The sequence below is a fragment of the Grampus griseus genome, assembly GCF_964374135.1.
Source record: "Grampus griseus genome assembly, chromosome: 19".
In the NCBI taxonomy this organism is placed as follows: Eukaryota; Metazoa; Chordata; class Mammalia; order Artiodactyla; family Delphinidae; genus Grampus; species Grampus griseus.
Window position 1 is genome coordinate 4,679,049 of NC_139013.1, and position 22,144 is coordinate 4,701,192.

General features: G+C 38.8%; 2 long non-coding RNA genes across 2 annotated transcripts in view; one reads left to right on the forward strand and one right to left on the reverse strand.

Moving 5' to 3' along the window:
• LOC309837256 overlaps nucleotides 1-16,446 on the forward strand; it is a 35,086-nt gene extending 18,640 nt beyond the window's left edge. Inside the window, exon 4 of the long non-coding RNA XR_014298239.1 lies at nucleotides 16,330-16,446. This is a non-coding gene — a long non-coding RNA (uncharacterized lncRNA). The remainder of the gene's footprint in view (nucleotides 1-16,329) is intronic.
• LOC309837257 overlaps nucleotides 12,997-22,144 on the reverse strand; it is a 35,518-nt gene continuing 26,370 nt past the window's right edge. The window contains exon 3 of the long non-coding RNA XR_014298240.1: nucleotides 12,997-13,219. This is a non-coding gene — a long non-coding RNA (uncharacterized lncRNA). The remainder of the gene's footprint in view (nucleotides 13,220-22,144) is intronic.

The window sequence follows — 22,144 nt, forward strand, 5'->3', positions numbered from 1 at the left end:
CTGGATTGTCAAGAGTGACATGAAAGTATCAGAAAACCTAGAGTGGGAAAGTAGCAAAAGTGTGAACACAGGTCAGATGTCAGAAGGGCATTGGGAAACTCTCCCATTGTTGGGAGGGTTCTCTGGGAAAACAAAAGTTTATTTCTTGTGAACTCTCAGAGGAAATTTTTCTCTGCAACTTATCACTCTGTGCTTCAACGTGTGAAATTTACCCCCTCACCTTCCAGTGGTGCTGCAGCTGCAACGAAGATAAAGTCAGTCTTTATATCTTGATCCACAGCACTTTGTTATATGCCTTCTGTGAACTCGGTCTTTCTTGACTTTAAGAGGCATGAGGCGGGCTGTTTTAAAGGGGTCTCTTGCCCCTTCATCTCTCCTTCGGGTCTTGATTCCACTGGATGCTCAGTTCTTAGTCTGTAGAGATAAGAGTTGATGCCTCCGGAGTCCAAGCCTTGAACCTATGTCAGTTTAATCCCAATTTGATGTTCTGAGAAGATGTAATCAACAGATAGTAAGATAGTAAACACTGGCTGTTCTTTAATTCCATCTGGACCTCATAACCTACATGGAGCTGTCTGAAGCCCTGTCTGCTTAGTTAGATTTCCCAGCCATTTCTTCCATCCTGCTTTTGCCGCATACTTCAGTGATGCGAGTGGCGGCCAGGCTGACTGAACCTTACGTAATTGTTACTTAGGAAAACTGTAAGGACCATGGACAGACGTCCTCTCTTTGATCCCCATTCCTACAAGAGGAGCATATGTGAACCTTTTCAGGCTCTTAGCTTGGCGTCTGTGGGTAGAGAACATGGTCCCATCTCAAGATCCTATCATATCTGACCCCCCGTATCTTATAGTTTTTTCTCTCTTGGAGTGCTCTTCCTAGTTGGGTAATGTAGACACTTCCTGATTTCATATGTTCTTTAAGTTTGCTTGATTTGACTCTAAAACTTGCTTCTGAAATAGATATTCCTAGGGTCTGAAATTTTGTCCAGCTTTTTACTGTGATAATCCACTTTTAGTTCGTGGACAACTTCTGGTGGACTCTGTGGAGTGGGTTTATTGGCAACAGAAAGTTTTTATGGAGAGTACTTTCCCTCATATGTTGCAGTATTCTCTAGCTGCATACAAAACCACCACTTGAAGCTGCTTACTGGAGTGGACAGCATGTTCTACAATGTGAGATGGAAAGTATCATGAGAGCCTAACTGATAAGTCTTTCCAGGTTTTTATTCTGGTTGAGGAGTGTCACAGAAGCATGTCTCAAGGGCACTGTGACAATGTTGCTTGCACATACTAATGACCATCCTTTATGAACTTCAGTAAATGGTATAGGAATTTCTCCTACGAATAACATTGCCCAGGTTCTCGTCCTCATATCTGTGAGGCTGTTGACTAAACTGTTGTTCACGCTACATATTTTGTCACCTGTGTGTGCCTTTATTCATTCTACCTCAACACCTAATTTTGAAGCATGTTAATAAAAGCTTATGAACTGGTGTGATACCTTCAATGATAAGCTATAGTTCGTTTTGTTTAAGGCACTGCTACTTTCATTTTGTACATTTCTGTGCATTATGTATGGTCTTGATTTTTGTTTATTTAGTCATCAGCTCTGTATTCTTTATGATATTAGTGTTGAAGATTGAATTGGGGAAAGGCCCCCTGCCGTGGTGGAACTGGTGATCAGACCCTTTTAGAGGTCTTTATGTATTCTCAATTTTTACCTATACTCAGTTATATCATTTGCAAATATTTTCTCCCATTTCATAGTGTCTTTTCACTTGATTGAGTGTGCTTTGATGAACAAGTTTAGGATTTTGATGTAGTCCAGTTTATCTGTTTTTACTTTGTGGCCTGTGCTCTTGGTGTTATGTCCAATTAATCATTGCTGAATCCAGTGTCAACAAGTTTTTCCCTGTATTTACTTATAGGACTTTTACACGTTCAGGTCTTATGTTAGGTCTTTGATCCATTAATTTTTGTATATTGTGTAAGATAATGGTCCTACTGCATTCTTTGCATATGGATATTTAGTTTCCTCAACATCTTTTTTTTTAATTCACTCTACAAATTATTTATTTGTTCATTTGCTTGTTTATTTTATTGAATTATACTTAATTTACAATAGTGTTAGTTTCAGGCATACAGCAGAGTGACTCAGTTTTATATTTATATATATACAGATACATACATATACACACACACTTTTTCAGGTTATTTTCCATTATAGGTTTTTATGAGATATTGAATATACTTCCCTGTGCTATATGGTAAATCTTTGTTTTTTATCTATTTTATATATAGTAGTATATATATGTTGAACTATCCTTGTGTATCTGTTAATCTCATACTCCTAATTTATCCTTCCCCCTCTTTCCTGTTTGGTATCCGTAAGTTTGTTTTCTATATCTGTGAGTCTGTTTGTTTTGTAAATAAGTTCATTTGTATCATTTTTTAGATTCACATATAAGTAATATAATGTTTGTCTTTCTTTGTCTGACTTCATTTAGTATGATAATCCCTAGGTCCATCCATGTTTCTGCAAATGGCAATATTTCATTCTTTTTTATGGCTGAGTAATATTCCACCATATCCATTCATCTGTCAGCGGACATGTACATTGCTTCCATGTCTTGGCTGTTGTAAATATCGCTGCTATGAACATTGGCATGCATGTATCCTTTTTGAATTAGAGTTTTCATCTTTTCCAGATATATTCCCAGGGGTGGGATTTCAGGATCATGTGGTAACTCTATTTTTAGTTTTTTAAGGAACCTCCATACTGTTTTCCATAGTAGCTGCATTAACTTACATTCCCATCAACAGTGTAGGAGCATTCCCTTTTCTCCACACCCTCTCCAGCATTTGTTACTTGTAGACTTTTTAATGATGGTCATTATGACTAGTGTGAGGTGGTACCTCATTGTAGGTTTGATTTGCATTTCTCTAGTAATTAGTGATTCTGAGCATCTTTTCATGTGCGTATTGGCCATTTGTATGTCTTCAGAGAAATGTCTATTTAGGTCTTCTACCCAACTTTATTTTTTATTTTTTTTTTCTGTGGTATGCGGGCCTCTCACTGTTGTGGCCTCTCCTGTTGTGGAGCACAGGCTCCGGATGCGCAGGCTCAGCGGCCATGGCTCACGGGCCCAGCCGCTCCGCGGCATGTGGGATCTTCCCGGACCGGGGCACGAACCCGCGTCCCCTGCATCGGCAGGCGGACTCTCAACCACTGTGCCACCAGGGAAGCCCCTCTTGTTTTGTTTTTTTTTAATTACAGATTCTATTTCATTTCTAGTGATCAGTCTGTTCAAATTATGTTTCTTCTTTATTCAATTTTGGGAGGCTGTATGTTTCTAGAAATTTGTATGTTTTTCCTAGGTTGTTGATTTTGTTGGCATATAACTTCATAGAATTGTCTTATGAATTTTTGTATTTCTGTGGAATCAGGTGTTATTTCTCTTTCATTTCTTCTTTTGTTTGTTTGGGTCCTCTCTTGTTATTGATGAGGCTGGTCAGAAGTTTGTCAATTTTTATCTATTCAAAAAAACAGCAATTGTTTTTATTAATTTTTCTCTATTTTGTTATCACTGTGTTTTATTTCCTTTCTGATCTTTATTATTTTCTTCCTTCTGCTGACTAGGTTTTGTTCTTCTTTTTCTAATTCTTCTAGGTGATAGTTTAGGTTGTTTGAGATTTTTCTTCTTTTTTGAATTAGGCCTCTATCACTGAAATTCCCTCTTAGGATTGTTTTTGCTGCATTCCATAGATTTCTTTTTTTATGGTTGTGTTTTCATTGTCATTTGTCTCAACATATTTTCTGATTTCCTCTTTGCTTTAATCGTTGATGCATTGGTTTTTTAGTAGCATGTTGTTTAGTCTGCATGTAATCGTTTTCTTATTTCTCTTTCTGTGATTAATTTCTAGTTTCATGCTGTTGTGGTCAGAAAAGATGCTTGAAATAATTTCTATCCATTTAAGTTTGTTGAGATTTATTTTTTGTCCTTGTATGTGTTGTATTGTAGAGAATATTCCATCTGCGCTTGAAAAAGAATGTGTATTCTGGGTTTTTTGGATGTAATATCCTGTAGATATCAATTAAGCCTAACTGTTCTATTGTGTCATTTAGGATCTCTGTTGCCTTATTGTTTTTCTGTCTGGAAGATCTGTCCATTAATATTAGTGGGGTATTAAAGCATCTTATTATTATTGTATTCCCTTCGATTCCTCCCTTTATACCTGTATTTGTTTTATGTATTTAGGTGCTCCTATATTGGGTGCGTATACGTTAATAAGTGTAATGTCCTCTTCTTGTAGTGATCCTTTTATCATGGTATAGTGTCCTTGTCTTTTTTTATGGCCTTTGTTTTAAAGTTTATTTTGTCTGATATGAGTATTGCTACCCCCACTTTCTTGTCATTTCCATTTGTGTGAACTATCTTTTTCCATCCCCTCACTTTCAATCTGTATGTGTTATTTGCACTAAAGTGGGTCTCTTATAGGCAGCATATTGTAGGTTCTTGTTTTATTTTGTGATCTGCCACTATGTGTCTTTTGACTGGAGAATTTAGTCCATTGACATTTGAAGTAATTCTTGATAAGTATGTACTTACTGCCATTTTAAACCTTGTTTTCCAGTTGACATTGTATTTCTTCCGTGTTCCTTTTGTCTTTTTGGTTTTACTTTTGTGGTTTGATAGTTTTCTTTTGCATTATGCTTGAGTTCCTTTCTTTTTGGTTTCTGTGACTCTTTTGTATGTTTTTGATTTGTGGTTATCCTGGTTTTCAAGGATGTTAACCCTCACATTTTGTGATTTTGATGTCCTATTTTACATCTTCATGTTTATCCTTTTGCTGTTTGTTGTAGTTATAATTGCTTTCATAAAATTTTTTTGATTGTTTTTTAATCTGTGAATTGGCTCATTTATGTGATTTTCAATCCTTTTGTATATTTGCCTTTTGTATTGTGATTTTTCCCTTTCCTATAGATTCTTCTTTTCTATTTAGAGAAGATCTTTTCAATATTTCTGTTAGGGTGGGTTTAGGATTGCTGTATTTTTTTAGTTTTTGCTTGAAAAATTCTTTACCTCTTCTATTCTAAATGATAATCTTGCTGGGTAGAGTATTCTAGGTTGCAGGTTTGTCCTTTTCAGGACTTTGAATATATCTTGCCACTATCTTCTGGTCTGCAAGAGTTTCTGTAGAGAAGTCAGCTGATAGCCTTATGGGGGTTCCCTTGTAACTGACTTTGTTTTTCTCTTGCTGCCTTTAGAATCCTCTCTTTAACTTTTGCCATTTTAATATGTCTTGGTGTAGATCTCTCAGCTCTTCTCATTGTGTGATTTCTGTTACACTGTCTTCCAGATCACTTATTTGTTCTTCTGCCTTATTTAGTCTCCTTATTCATTACCTTTAGTTCGGTTTTTATCTTGGCGATTGAGTTTTCTAGTTTCGTTTGGCTCCTCTTTATGTTTTCTAGTTCCTTGCTACAGTGATTTGCATTTCTATTTGATAGTCTTTCTTAATACCTTCAGCATTTTTATTACCTCCTTTGTGTACTTGGGGCTTATAGACTGAAGAGGTCTGTTTATTTTTTGTTGTTTCAGATTTATCTTCTTCTTTTAATTGGAAGTATTCCTCTGCTTTTTCATTTTATTTATATTTCTCTGTGAATTTAGGAGCAACAGTTATCTACTGTTGAAGGGCTGCTTTTATGTGGGAGCATCCCTGAATAGGCTGTGTGTGTGAGTCCAGAATTTTTGGTGCAAGGGCTCTTTTGGTATGGACGCTTGCCACATCTTTCGTCAGGGTGTGCTGGCCATTGTCCTCTTTATTTATTTATTTTTTTGCGGTACGCGGGCCTCTCACTGCTGTGGCCTCTCCCATTGCAGAGCACAGGCTCTGGACGCGCAGGCTCAGCGGCCATCGCTCATGGGCCCAGCCGCTCCGTGGCATGTGGGATCCTTCTGGACCAGAGCACAAACCCATGTCCCCTGCGTCGGCAGGTGGACTCTCAACCACTGCGCCATGAGGGAAGCCCCCATTGTCCTCTTGATAGGTGGTATGTTTGTTGTGGTGGTGACCAAAGCCTGCAGTGGATGTTTGGCAGGGCCTCTTCTTTGCTCGGTGGTTGTAACAGCCTTGTAGTTGAAGTACTGGTTGGGGTAGAAGCCTCCAGGTCCAATTCTAAGCTGTGACATGAGGTAGGCAGGATTTGATCACCCTGCTGGGAAAGGAGCTATGATGTGTTCCTCCCTAGTAGCCCTCCACTGGGACGTGTGACTGTGACACCGCCTGCTACCCGGTGTGTGTGTGCCAACAGAGTCCACGGTTGCTGGTGCTGCCCCCAGACCCACCTCCACTGCAGGAGCACTGGTAATAGGCTCAGATTCAGCCCAACTCCATGTGTGTGAGCCCACAAAGTCCACTGCTACTGGTGCCATTCCCCAACTCAACCCTGCTGCCAGAGTGCCAATAATCAGGTCAGACGCCCCTCCAGTGACACGTGTGCGCTCCCCAAACCTGCTACCCATGTGCACTCCCAAAGCCTGCGACGGCCAGAGCTGTGCCCCCCTGAGCACCCTGACAATGAGGCTGCTACAGCAGACCCACGCCCCTCTCTTTGTGCATTGATAGGGGGCTCCTATTGCAGACCTGCACTCTGTCCTGCACGCAGCCCCAGCTGTGGCCCAGACCACGCTCCAGGACCTTTGGGCCATCTCTGCACAGCAAAACCGAATTCTCTCCCTGAGTATGTCGCCGAGGCCTGAGTTTCAGCACCCAGTTGCTGTGCACACTAGGAGGCACACATCTCGGGCTGGGAAGTGCAGCAGCATGGCAAGGACTGGCTGTGCTGCTCTCTCCCTACCCTACTGGCCACAAGCCAGCTCCTGCACTCTCCTCTCTGGCGTCGAAAGCTCCCCTCCCTGCCCTGGCGGACCTCTCAGCCAGTCGAGGAGTTTCCCGGGGTGTGGGAACCTTCCTTCCTTCCCAGCTCCCTCCCAGGGGTGCAGGTCCCATCCCGACTCCTTTCTTCCCCCTTTTGTCCTAACCGGTTAAGTGGGGATCTTTCTTGCAGTTTTCGTTGTATGAGATCTTCTGCCAGCTTTCAGTAAGTGTTCTGTGAGACTTGTTCCACGTGGAGATGTATTTTTGGTGTATCTGTGGGAGAAGAGGAGCTCCACATCCTTCTACTCCACCATCTTGGTCTCCTCTCAGCATAGTTCAGTAGACTGCCCTTCCCCCGCTGAGTGGTACTGACACCCTGTGGAACATCATTTGACCGTATACACAAGTTTATTTCTGACATCTTTATTCTGTTCCACGGGTCTGTCTTCATGCCAGTACTGTGCCACTTTGATTAGTTTAGCTTTGTGATAATTTTGAAATAATTGTGTGACCTCCAACTTTGTTATTTTCAAACTTGTTTTTGCTCTGAGGGTCTTCAGATTGCATATGAATCTCAGGATGGATTTATGTATTTCTTCAAGCAATGCTGTTGGGATTTTGCTAAGAATTGTGTTGAATCTGTTGATCATCTTGACAGTACTGCCTACCAACCCATGAACTCGGGATATATTTGCAGTTACTGGTATCTTTTCTAATATTTTTCAGCAGTGTTTTTAGGTTATAGTGTAAAAATGTTTTCCTCCTTGGATAAGGTTATACCTACATATTTTATTTTTCTAATTTTTCTGAATTCATTCATTAGTTCCAAATTCATTCATTAGTTCCAGCAGGATTTTTTTTTTGTGGAATCTTCAGTTTTTTCTACACATTAGATCATGTAGGTTGTAAACAGAAAAAATTCTTCTTCCCTTTTCTATTCGGATACCTTCTATCTATATTTCTGCCTATGTGTCCTTGCTAGGACTTTCAGTAATGTTTTTAGAAATAGTGAAAGTAGGTATCCTTCTCTTGTGCCTGATCTTAGAGGAAAAGCTTTAAGTCATTCCCCATCAAGTGTGATGGTAGCTGTGGGCTGTTAATATATGGCCTTTATTATGTTGAGGTAGTATTTTTTTTTTTTTTTTTGCGGTACGCGGGCCTCTCACTGTTGTGGCCTCTCCCGTTGCGGAGCACAGGCTTCAGATGTGCCGGCTCAGCGGCCATGGCTCACGGGCCCAGCTGCTCCGCGGTATGTGGAATCCTCCCGGACCGGGGCACGAACCCGTGTCCCCTGCATCGGCAGGCGGACTCTCAACCACTGTGCCACCAGGGAAGCCTGAGGTAGTATTTTTTTTATTTCTAGTTTACCGAGTGTTTTTACCATGAAATGCTGTCAAATGCTTTTCAGTAGAAATGATCATGTAGTTTTTTTCCCGTCATTCTGTTAATGTGCTGTTTTACATCAAAAGATTTTCATATGTTGAACCATCCTTATATTTCAAAAATATATCCCTATTAGTCACAGTATATAATCCTTTTAATGTGCTGTTGGTTTCAGTTTACTATTATTTTATTGATGATTTTTGCATCATTATTCACTAGAGATTGTAGCCTCTGGTTTTCTTGTAGTGTCTTTGTCTGGCTTTGTTATTGGCATAACTCTGGCCTCATAGAGGGAGTTTAGAACTGTTCCCTTTCCTTCAGTTGTTTTGAAGAGTGAAAGCAAGATTGCTCTTAATTGTTTTTAAATGCTGAGAAGAATTCTGCAGTGAAGCTATCTGGCTTTTCTTTGTTGTATGGTTTTCGATTAGTGATTTCAATCTCCTTAATAGGAATAGGTTTGTTCACATTTTTTTATTTATTCATGGGTCAGTCTTGAGAGGTTATATTTTCTAGGAGAGTATCCATTTCTTCTGGGTTATCCAACATTTAGGTATAGAATAGTTCTTAGTATTCTCTTAGAATTTTTTTGATTTCTGTAGAATCATTTGTAAACGGTTGTGATGTCCCCTCTTTCATTCCTGATTTCAGTAGTTTGAGTGTTCTCTTTGTGAGTAAATCTAGGTGTTTGTCAGTGTTTTCATCCTTTTCAAACAACCATATTGTAGGGTTGTAGTTTTCTGTACTTTTTATTCTGTTTCATTTATCTCTAATCTACTTTGTTCTACTTCTGTTAGCTTTTGTCTTTTTTCTTCTATATATGTATATTCCACATATAAGTGAGATCAGTATTACTTTTTATGTCTGACTTATTTTACTGAGCATATAGTCTCAATGTCCATACTTGTTGGCACAAATAACAGAATTTCCTTCTCTTCTATGGCTGAATAATATTGCATTGTGTATGTTTACTAGATTTTTTTTTATCCATTCATCTCTCGGACACTTTAGGTTGTTTCTATGAGTTGGCTATAGTGAATACTGGTATAATGAATATGGGAGTGCAGGTATCTTTTTAAGAGTGATTTTATCTTGTCCGATATATACCTAGCAGTGGAACTGGTGCATTATTTGATAGTTTTTTTCTCTTTAATATTTTGAGGTAATTATATACTGTTTTCCATAGTGGCTGCAACAGTTTTCATTCTTCCCAGCAGTGCAGTAGTGATCCTTTTTCTTTCCCACATTCTGCTCAATACTTGTTATCTCTTGGCTTTTTGATGATAACCCTTCTAAGGGGGGTGAGGTGATATCTCATTGTAGTTTTTTTCTTTAATAAATTTTATTTATTTATTTATTTATTTATTTGGCTGCTTTGGGTCCTTGTTGCTGCACGCAGGCTTTCTCTAGTTGTGGCGAGCAGGGGCCACTCCTCTTTGTGGTGCGCAGGCTTCTCGTTGCAGTGGCTTCTCCCATTGCAGAGAACGGGCTCTAAGGCACGTGGGCTTCAGTAGTTGTGGCACATGGGCTAAAGGTCCTGGGAAGGTACTGGGGAAAAGTTCTTATTGCTCAAGGAAGGCATAGTTTGTAATACTCTGTTGGATGTTAGTAGGTTAAGTGAAGAACAACAAAACACAAAATATTGGATATCCATTCTTAGGGGAAAAGACAAGAGTCCAGAAAAGATCATTTCCCATTCCTGGCCGTATGGAATAGGGACCTAAGAACATCTGCTCAGCAAAACTGCACATTTGCTGTGGACCAAAGACCACTGGGTACCTCCTTTTTCTTCAGTAAATGGTAGGATTTATTTAAGTTTTATTTCTCTGTTTCAGCCTAATGTGTTATGAGTGATGAGGACTCCATATAGGACTCTTGACTCAAGAGGAATCTCATGAAACTTATGAAATCCTCATGTGTGACTGGAGTCATGTTTTGGTAGAACTTTTTCTCCTTTCCTTTTCTTCTATCCTTAACATACAAGGTTGGATGTATTTTGTGTGAACAAAGAAGGGACAAATTATTTCTGACAGAAGCTGCACTAACATATATTATTTCCAACTAATTATCACCCTGCTATGCAGTTATACATGACATTTGCTTGGTTTCTCAAAGATGTATACTCTGATATAAGGTAAGACATGAGCCCTAGGTATAGGCTTTTCCACGTAAGTTTTGTACGGTTTCTCTCTACGATGGAGTCTCTCTTTATTGAAATATAATTGATATACAACAGTGTTAGTATTAGCTGTACTATATGAGGTAACATGTGCATACTTTATGAAATCATCACAATGATATGTGTAGCCATCTTTCCTCAGCTACTACCATGCTCCTTTTGAACATATTCCTTATGCTGGACATTACATCCCCACGACTTATCTATTACATAGAGGTTTGTGCCTCTTAATCTCCTTCACCTACTTTACCTGCCACCGCACTGCCCTTCCTTCTGGCAACAACCACACATTTGTTCTTTATCTGTGAATCTGTTTTCCTTGTCTTGTGCTTTTGCTTCTTCGATTCCACGTATAAGTAAGATCGTGCAGTATTTGTCTTTCTATGCCTGACTTCTGTCACTTAGCATAAAATCCTCTAGATCTGTCCATGTTGTTGCAAATGGCTGGACTCCTTTTCTTAAGGGTGACTTATATTCTACTGTGCGGAATGGACATACAACATCTCCTCTAAGCATTCATCTATTGATGGACACTTAGGCTGCTTCTCTATCTTGGCTACTGGAAATAATGCTACAATGAATATTCAAATGCCTATATTTTCTCAAATTACTGTTTTTCTTTTCTGCCAGTAAATACTTCAAAGTGCAATACCTGGTTCATCTGACGGTTTTAATTTTTGAGGAACTTCAGTAACGTTTTCCATAAATGTTGCACCAACTTACAATCCCAGCAATAGTGGACAGGGTTCCCTTTTCTCCACACCATTGCCAATGCTTGTTGTCTTTCTGATGACAGCCATTGTAAACAGGTGTGAGGTGGTACCTCATTGAGCTTTTTTTAATATAATTTTTAAATTTTTATTTATTTAGCTGCATTGGGTCTTCGCTGCTGCACACAGGTTTTCTCTAGCTGCTGAGAGCAGGAGCTACTCTTTGTGGCGGCACGTGGGCTTCTCATTGCGGTGGCTTCTCTTGTTGCAGAGCACGGGCTCTAGGCGCCCAGACTTCAGTAGTTATGGCTCGTAGACTCAGTAGTTGTGGTTCGCGAGCTCTAGAGTGCAGGCTCAGTAGTTGTGGCACACAGGCTTAGTTGCTCCATGGCATGTGGGATCTTCCCGGACCAGGGCTCGAACCCGTGTCCCCTGCATTGGCAGGCGGATTCTTAACCACTGCGCCACCAGGGAAGCCCCCTCATTGAGCTTTTGATTTACCCTTCCCTGATGATCCGTGAAGATGAGCATCTTTTCATGTGTCTGCTGGCCATCTGTATGTCTTCTTTCTCCTTGATAGACTCCCATATGTTAAGTAAGGCTTGAATACATGCACAGATTTTGTCTGAATCACTTTAAAGTTTCTTTCTTATTATAAAATCTCTGGTGACCCCTAAACCTTGAGCTTTGGACCAAAGCATTGCCACTTATGTGAGGCTTATGTTGTTTCCAATATGTATTTTCAGATGCCTGGTGAGGCTTGCAAATTGAGTATGAGCTTTGCCACACTCGTTACATTTGTAAGGTTTTTCTCCAGTGTGGATTGTTTTATGTTGAGTAAGATGTGAATGTCTTGTAAGGGCTTTGCCACACTCGTTACATTTGTAAGGTTTCTCTCCAGTGTGGATTGTTTTATGTTGAGTAAGATATGAATGTCTTGTAAGGGCTTTGCCACACTCATCACATTTGTAAAGTTTCTCTCCAGTGTGAGTTCTCTCATGACCCCAAAGTTGTGACTGTTCATTAAAAGCCTTATCACATTTATTACATTTAAAAAGGTTTTTCTCCTTTATGAATTCTCTGGGGTGCCATAAGGTTTGAACGCTGCGTAAAATGCTTGCCACACTCATAACATCTGTGTGGTTCCTCTCTAGTATGGACTGTCTCATGTTGAGTAAGATATGAGCGCACTGTAAACGCTTTGCCATGCTTAAGACATCTGTACGATTTCTGTCTGGTATGGATTCTCTTATGTCTGTTGAAGCTTGAATGCTCAGCACAGGCTTTGCCACACTCAGGACATTTGTAAGGTTTCTCTCCTGTATGCACTCTCTGATGTGTTGTGAGGTGTGACTGGTGGTTAAAGGCTTTGCCACACTCACTACATCTGTAAGGTTTCTGTCCAGAATGAATTCTCCTGTGATTCCTGAGGTTTGAGCTTTTGCTAAAAGCCTTCCCACAGTCATTACAGCTGTAAGATTTTTCTCGAGTGTGTGTTCTCCTGTGCTGCGCAGGTGACAAAGTGTTTTCCACACTAGGAGGAACTCTGTGAAGTGGTGAAACTGAGGAACCACTGCTGACGGGCTTCTCACCTTGACCGCACGCATACACTTTCTCCTCAGCTGCACATCTCTGCAGCTGAGCCGCCTGGGCCTGCAGCCTCACTCCAGGTCTACTTTCCAAACACTTGAGATCTCTGTTTCTAGCAGCGCTGACGTTATTTTTCGTTGTTAACGAACTTCTTATGGATGGCCTGCCGTGGTGAAATATTCACGTGCATTACTTCTTACAGAAACACTCTGAGGAAAATTAATTAAGGATTTATTATCTTGATCTTCTCTCTGAGATTTTTGTTATGGGTAAAAAGCACTTCTTCATAATCTCTTGCGTCGTAGCCCCACTCACTCACACTCCTGCACATCTGCACAGACTTCCTTGAGGTCAGAATCCTTGATGCCGTGGTTCTGATTTCTTTCCAGTACCACTACGTGGCATAATTCTCCTTTGTCAGTGTCTTTCTCTTGGTGATAATTCCTTGATTGCAGGTCTAGCAGAATGGCTTCCTATTAAATGGAGTTGGAAAATAAATATTTTATACTGACTTAGATAATTACATAAAAAATCATATACAATGAACAGTTTTCTCAAACATGGTATTCAGACATCATTGTTATATACAGTTTAATTTTCTTTTTCTATATTTTCCCATATTACTGTTTTATCTGATCTTAGATAATAGTTTCAACCATACACTACATACTACATATATATTTTGCAATGTATCTGGATAATTAAATGATAGTCCATAGTTATAGTTAGAATGTCTACCTATGTACTGGCTTATAAAAATCCAGGCATGAAATCATCATTGAGATTTGAGACTGTCTTCCCTAATCCTTAACCTTTATAATAATGTTAATCACATGTATGATGTAAGAAAAAATTTTTTAATCTGTATATCACAATAATAAGTGATAAAGCATTTACATAACCCATGATAAATCAAGCAGGTAAGGTAATAAATAACCACATTTACACGAAATAATAAGTCTCTGGAATTCTAAAAGATTCTCCGGTAGGTACCAACAACAACAAAAATTTTTCATTTCAGAAGGAACACAATAGGAAAAATATCTTGATAAGCACTGAATTTTGAAATATCAGATTCAGGTAAATGTATGTATAAAGTTTAAGAATTAGGGAAAACGGTCTGAAATTTTCAATCATTGTCATGCCTGTGGTTCTACATAGTTCAACTACCTAACTGGAGTGTCATTTAATTGTACACTTGTATGGCAAAAAATATATATATATATATGGTATATAATGTATGCTTTAAAATTGTTATCTTAAGGTCAGAGAGAACATCTGTATGGAAAATAATTAGAAAAAGACAACAGCCAAAATATAGTGTAGGCCAAGGTCAATTTCATAATAACCATGACCAAAAAATGACACATCTAGTTAACTAAAGGTAACTTTACAGTACTTACTATCTGCCATGCAATATTTCAAGCCCCTATAACGGCATTAATTATTTAATTATTCTTGAGGTAAATTATCACAGTATTTCATATAAAAACACACATCTATCTCTAACTCACACAGAAAGCAAATTTAAGAGACAGTTTGAACCTGGGTGTGCAGAGTAACATGACATGTTCATATGTATTTAAGCAGCATCGTCCATTCAGGCAGTACAGATTTCAAGAAAATTTAAAGGAAATGTATCTTAGAAATGTTTCAAGGAAGATATGGGCAGTGAGTTGTGTCACTTACACTGTCACGTCACTGTCCTACCATTCCCAGATAATGATAGGAGTCACGTCCAGCACGTGTTGATGTACACAGTGACCAGACCGAGTTGCTGATCTGAGCAAACTGTACTGTGTGCAAGTAGGGGTCCTTCCTTATGCAGTGTGTGGGGTATGGGGAGGGGTGGGGTCTTATAGGAACTGGGGAGCCCAAGTGCTAAATATTGACACAGTACTAAGAAGTACCAATAGAGTTCACTTAGATCCGCAAAAATCTGAGGGAAGGCCAGGACTGGGATTTAACAAAGCAAGAGTGAAGTAGTGGGCAATGTGGGAGCACTGCTTGTGCTTGCAAGTCTATGGGAAGAGGACTGTACTGCAGCAGATGAAAGCCTAACCTTGGGAAAAGAAGAACCGCTGTAGCAAGAAGCATAAACATGACTCATTCTATGGAAACTCTATTGTTGGTATGAAGGAAATGTGGAAGATATTAGGAAGACAGAGAGTGCTGTTATGGGAAGACTGTAGGTTTACATCTCTTCCAATATTTGCTCTAAACATGATCAAGCTGAGTATCCCACAAATTCCATTCCTAGTCATGTGTTATTTGTTCCGGAAGATATGTACAAGAATGTTCTTTGCGGGACCTAAAAGCAAAATCTGGAGAATGAATGAATTCACTCTGTGTGAACACATGTGGATGCAATAAAACCCTCTCAAGGGTACAGCAATGGAGGATGATCATGGTTGCTGGATGATGATCTCTTGGCAGGGGTGACAGGCTGACTGGTGGAAACAAAGCTAGCAGGAGGCTTTTGCCAAGGTTTAACCTCTGTGGATGTGATTATATTTGGTAAGAATAACTTTTAAACTACTTATACATTTTTAAATCAGAATATCAATTTTAGCATGAAGTTTTTTAGTGCAAACAGCTTTGTCATATAAAAGTAACAGATCTCTTTTGCAGGAATTTTTTAAAGTATTTGAAATCATATCTTTGGATCTTTTAACATTCCAATCCCAAACATAAAACAGACATCAGATGAGAAGTGCTCTTACTGTATGTGTATCACTAAAGATATATCACTAAAGATATACTTACTGTTATCAATAGAAATTAATATGTACTTAACAAAAAGTGATGAATTTTGACTTCTGGAACAGCAACAGAAAATAGTAACCTTAAGGGGCATTACTAAACAACCTAGAGGGGAAAGAACGACTTGTATGGACAAGTGTTGTTCACAGCAGGGTTTAAGCATAGAAACAGTTCTGGCAGTGCCCAGCTGATCCATGGCAGAGTTCTATGTGCAGAGATGTGGTCGACAACATAAGTAGCCAATTAACAGCCTGAAGAACAGGACGATAATAGGATGTATATCAACAAGGACCAGGTGACTTTTGGTGAAATTTAGTTGAAAGAGAGGACAGGGAACAAAAGAGGCCTCATTGAAATATGTAATTCAAGGAATGTAAGAAAATTTCTGAGAAACATCGTTAGAAGCAGTAATAATGAGGAAACCATGTAGTATAAAAAAATTACCTACATTTCCTTAAATAAAATGAGCTATTTAAATATCAGCATACCAAGATGTGCATGAAGAATCTACACAGGGAGAATAATTATTAGAATAGATTAATGTTGGGGAAGCTAGTAAAGTAGTCTTGTTCAGGTTTCAGAGGCAGCACTAGGCCTCTCTGACCGGGCAGTGACCCTAAAAGCTGGCTACATGCCAAACTGCTGAGCTCCCTGCAGGCAGCACACGTTGTAAATCATTAGATAAGATGGGGCATAAGTCTGGGGCCTTCTTGCACCCTGAGGGCCTGGCCAGCCCCCAGGGATCAGAGAACACTCCAAGACTTATGACTTAAAACCAAGGCATTTATGACAATAACCAGAGCTGCAAATTTGCACGCAGGCTGACTGTCGTCCGGGCCTTCCCAGCTGGGATTCCAGATTGCTGCTGAAGGGACTTCCCAGTGCTGCTTGGATCTGGATGTAGGTGCTTCCCCAATTCCATGATGTAATAAACCTGTCTTTACTACACTTTCTTAGTTATATTATTCTTAATTAGTATACTGTAATCTTTTAATTCAATGAACTCTCTGAATTCTTGTTTAACTGAGTGTTAAGAGTGGTTATTTTGCCAGCAAATCCTACGAACCCAAAATGAAAGTAAAACTTCCAGCAAAACAATTATTTGCAGCAAAAAAAAATTGAAATTAAAATAGAAATCAAAACTTCCTTATAGAAAACTACAGCAAATCAATTGAATGGTAACCTGTGACTAAAAATAAAAATTTAATTGAGGAAAATGTGTGTTAAAACAAATGTGATACCACTAAACACCTATGATAGTGGCCAAAATACAGAACACTGAAAATACTAAAAATTAGAAATGATGCAGAGCAGCAGAAACTTTCATTCATTGCTGATGGGAATGCTAAATGGTACAGCTAGTTTGGAAGAGTTTGCGGTTTCTTACAGTCTGAAATATGATCTAGCAATCGCACCACCTGGGAGTTACACAAATGAGCCACAAACTTCTCTGCATGCAAAAACATGCACATGAAGTAGAACAAATAATCCTAAAATTTGTGTGGAACCAGAAAGACACCGAATAGCCAAAGCAATCTTCAGAAAGAATAAAAAAGGTGAAGGCATCACATTCCCTAATCTCAAGCGATGTTACAAAGAATGGAAACTAAAATGCTACTGGCTTTAAAGCAGACGTAAGTCAATGGAAGAGACTAGAAAGCCCAGAAGTAAACCCACACATATGCAATCAATAAATTTACAACAAAGGAGCCAAAAATATACAAGGGGGAAAGGACAGTGTCATCAATAGTTAGTATCGAGAAGACTGAAAGGCACATACAAAAGAATGAAACTGGGCCACTATCTTACACTATATGCATAAATTAACTCAAAACAGAGTAAAGACTTGAATGTAATACCTGAAAAAAAAAGACTAGAAGAAAGCATAGTAAGCTCCTTGATATCGTGTCAGTGATTTTTTTGAATCTGAAATGAAAAGTAAAAGCAAAAGAAACAAAAATAAACAAGTAGGTCTACATCAATCTAAAAAGTTTGTGCACAAGAATGGAATCTATCAACAAAATGCAAAGGCAACATATGGGTTGGGAGAAAATATTTACAAATCATTTAAGGGGCTTAAAATCTAAATTACATAAAGAGCTCACAGCTCAACAGCAAAAACAACAAAAATTCTGATTAAAAAAAAAAAATGGGCAGAAGATCCGAATAGATTTTCTTCCAAAGAAATCATACAGGTGGTCAACAGATACATGAAAAGATGTTCAACATCATCATCAGGAGAATGAACATTAAAACCACAATGAGATCTCACCTCACAATTCTTAGAATGGCTTTAACATAGACATAAATATACGACAAGCAAGTGTTGGCAAGGATGTGGAGAAAAGGGAATCCTTGTGTTCTCTTAGTGCCAACACTATGAAAAACAGCACAGATGTTCTGCAAATAAATAGAACTAACATAATATCCAGCAATTCCATTTCTGGGTATTTATATGATGAAAATGAAAACACTATCTCAGAAAGATATATGTATCCCCCTGTTCACTGCAGTATTTACAATAGTAAACAACCTAAGTGTCCATCAATGAATATGAATGAATAAAGAAACTGTGACATGTCTAAATATATATAGTGTAAAAAACTTGCCATGTGTGACAACATGAAGGGCATTATGTTACCTGAAGTGAGTGACACACAGAAAGACAAATACCTTATGACTGAATGATGAATGGGGGATTTTTTGGGGGGGGGGGGTTCTTTTTTTTTTTTACAGAAAAGCTAATTAGACATATCAATAAGCCGTGCTGTATTTAAAGTAAACTACATCTAATTTTTGAATTTTCAATTTTTGTCATTATCCACATCATGACTTCTTCCTACTAAATGAATCCTGGTAACAAGCCAGGATGGACAAAAAAATAACAAGTAGACTTAGCTCCACTTTATTAGTCAGATATTATTAGGAAAAGGATCAACAATACACTTATCATCTTCCCAAAGGATTAAGTTAATGGAAGGTGGTTTTCCTGTCAAATGAGGTAACACTGTCTTCTAGACCAAGGTTTTTGGGAGTGAAACTTTATCTGTTCAAAACATGTCTTATACATTGACAATTCTGTAAAAACAGGTAATGTAAAAACAAGATGAATGTAGTCAGAAAACAGTAGCCATGGGTGGAAGGGGCGTGGTCTAAGGACAGCAGCATGGGTGTTGTGATCCACATGATTATTTGTGCAAACACAGTTCTCAGAGGCTGCAGGTAGAAACAAAAGCACCCCCAAGTGGGCCTAAGTACCTTTAATCCCAGAAAGTTAAGACTGAGGAATACTTATAATTAACCTAAAGGCCTCCCAGTCACGAAAATCCATTTTGGAACTGTTACTGTGGATGCTATAAGAACCTAGTTTAAAAACAAAATCTCAATTATCTCCTGCACCCTTTAAGCTTCTACCCTCTAAAAGTGAAAAGGAAACCTACAAAACAATAAAAAATACTCACCAATCATAAATATCTGACAAGGCACTTGCATTTAGAAGATATAAAGAACTTATTTATACTCAACAAAAAAAGACAACCCAATTTTAGGATGTGCAAAGGACCTGAACAGACATTTCTCCAAAGAACAAAGAAAAATAGCCAATATGCACACAGAAGATGTTTAACGTAATTTTTCAATAGAAAAATGCAAGTCAAACCCAGGATGACGTACAACTCCACACCCCTTACAATGGCTGTAGTCAAAGGGACAGATAACAAGTGTTGGTGAGGATATAGAGAAACTGGAACCCTCATACACTCACTCCTGGTGGAAACGTCAAATGGTGCAGCAGCACTTCTGGAAGACACTAGCAGTTCCTCAAAAGATTAAATAGAAAATTACCACACAACCAAACAACTGCACTTTTAGCTTTATGCAAAAGGAAATGTAAATATGCGTCCACAAAAAATGTTCAAAAATGTTTCTAGCAGTATTGTTCACAATAGCCAAAAGGTGGAAACAACCCAACTGTCCAACAACTCACAAATGGATAAACGAAATGTTGTATTCGTTCATGGACTATTACAAGGCAACAAAAAGGAATGAGGAACTATTACATGCCACAAAAACAAAAAACAAACATGCAGAAATAAATTCCCTGCATATCAGTATTTATAGCAGCATTATCCATATCATCTAAACTTGGAAGGAACCAAAATGTCCTTCAGTTGGTGAATGGAGTAATAAACTGTGGTACATCCAGGCAAGGGAAATATTATTCACCACTAAAAAGAAATGAGCTATCAAACTATGAAAAGTCATGGAGAAAATTAAATGGATATAACTAAGTCAAAGAAGACAATCTGAAAACGCTATATAAATTGTTTGATTCCAACTAGATGACATGCTGCCGAAGGCAGATGTATGAAGCCAGTAACAAGATCTGTCATTGCAGCAGTTAGGAGGGAGGGAGAGATGAATAGGTAGAGCACAGAGGATTTTTAAATAATGAAATTACTTTTTATGGTACTATTATGGTACACACATGTCAGTATACATTTGCCCAAACCTACAAAATATATCACACCTAGAGTGAACTCTAACATAAATGTGGACTTTGAGGGGGTAATTCATGTCAGTGTAGGTTCCTCAGTGATAACAAACATACTCTTCTGTCGGGTGTTGATTATGAGGGAGGGTCTGCATATCTGGGGTGGAAAATACATGGGAAATCTCTGTAACTTCCACCTAATTCTTCCATGAACCTAAAACTCCTTTAAAAAAGATAGCCCATTAAAACAAAGGTGTATGGGTTCATAATAGGTACTAATATGAAACAGTAAAAGGAAGAGACTACCTTTTCAAAAATTTCTAGAGGTTATACGGCTTTCGGGGAAACAAGTGTTAAGTCAGGGACTTCCCTGGCAGTCCAGTGGCTAAGACTTCGCCTTCCAGTGCAGGCGGTGTGGGTTCAATCCCTGGATGGGGAGCTAAGATCCCACATGCCTCGTGGCCAAAAAACCAAAACATGAAACAGAAGCAATACTGTAACAAATTCAATAAAAGACTTCAAAAATGGTCCACATCAAAAAAAATAAAAAAGTTAAGGCAAACATTCAAAAAACAAATCCTATAAAATATTAAAGAAATATTCATTCCAAACCCCAAATTGTAGATATAAAACAAAGAACACTAAGAATATCATCAAAAATACAGAACTGGGCTTCCCTGATGGTGCAGTGGTTGGGAGTCCGCCTGCCAATGCAGGGGACATTGGTTCATGCCCTGGTCTGGGAGGATCCCACATGCCGCAGAGCGGCTGGGCCCGTGAGCCATGGCTGCTGAGCCTGCATGTCCAGAGCCTGTGCTCTGCAACAGGAGAGGCCACAGCAGTGAGAGGCCCACATACCGCAAAAAAAAAAAATACAGAACTGATGATTGAATAAAGAAAAATGAAGGCCAGTTATAACAATGAAATTTGCAAGATGAAAGTTATCAGTGGTCTAAAAGCAAAACAAGTAACAGTAGAGTTTAAATGTCAGCATCTACCCCAACTAGAAACTAAAAATACTACAAAATAGTTTGTATACCAATAAAGGCAAACGTACAATAAAGGCAGGAAATCATGCACACACAAAGCTAACAGGGCAGGGAGGTAACAAGACAAAAGTAGTAAAATCATCTATATCCACAGTAATTAAGGGATACACAAAACAATTAGATGTAAAATATGATATCAGAAACAGTAATCATGAGAGGAGGAGTACAAATGCAGGGTTTATAAAACGTATTTGAAATTAAGAGATCAGCAACTTAATCATGTATATATAGACTGCTATATAAAAACCTCATGGCAATTGCAAACCAAAATGCTATAATAGGTATATACACAAGAAAAAGGAGTCCAAACACAACACTAAAGATAGTTAGCAAATCACAAAAGGGAAGAAAAGACCTACAGAAACAAATCCAAAACAATTAACAAAATGGCAGAACATTCATATCAATAATTACCTCAAACATAAAAGTACTAAATACTCCAACTGAAAGACATAAACTGGCTGAATGGATATAAAAACAAGACGTGTATATATGCTACCTACAGGCAACTCAATTTAGAACTAAAAACACAGAGACTGAAAGTGAGGGGATGGAAAAAGGTATTTCATACAAATGGAAATCAAAAGAAAGCCATAGCAGCAATACTTGTATCAAACAAAATATACTTTAAAATTAAGACTGCTGGGGCGTCCCTGGTGGCGCAGTAGTTCGGAATCCGCCTGTCAATGCAGCGGACATGGGTTCAAGCCCTGGTCTTCGAGGGTCCCACATGCTGCGGAGCAACTAAGCCCATGTGCTGCAGCTGTTGAGCCTGCACTCTAGAGCCCATAAGCCACTGCTACTGAACCCACATACCACGACCACTGAAGCGCACATGCCTGGAGCCCATGCTCCACGACAGGGGAGGCCCCCCATGAGAGGCCCGCACACTGCAGCAAGGGGTAGCCCCTGCTCACCGCAGCTGGAGAAAGCCCACGTGCAGCAGTGAAGACCCAACACAGCCAAAAATAATTTTTTAAAAAGATTAAGACTGTTATAAGAGATAAAGGACACTACATATTGATCAAGGGATCATTCTAGAAGATATAACAATTGTAAATATATGTGCACCCAACATAGGACCACCTAAATAT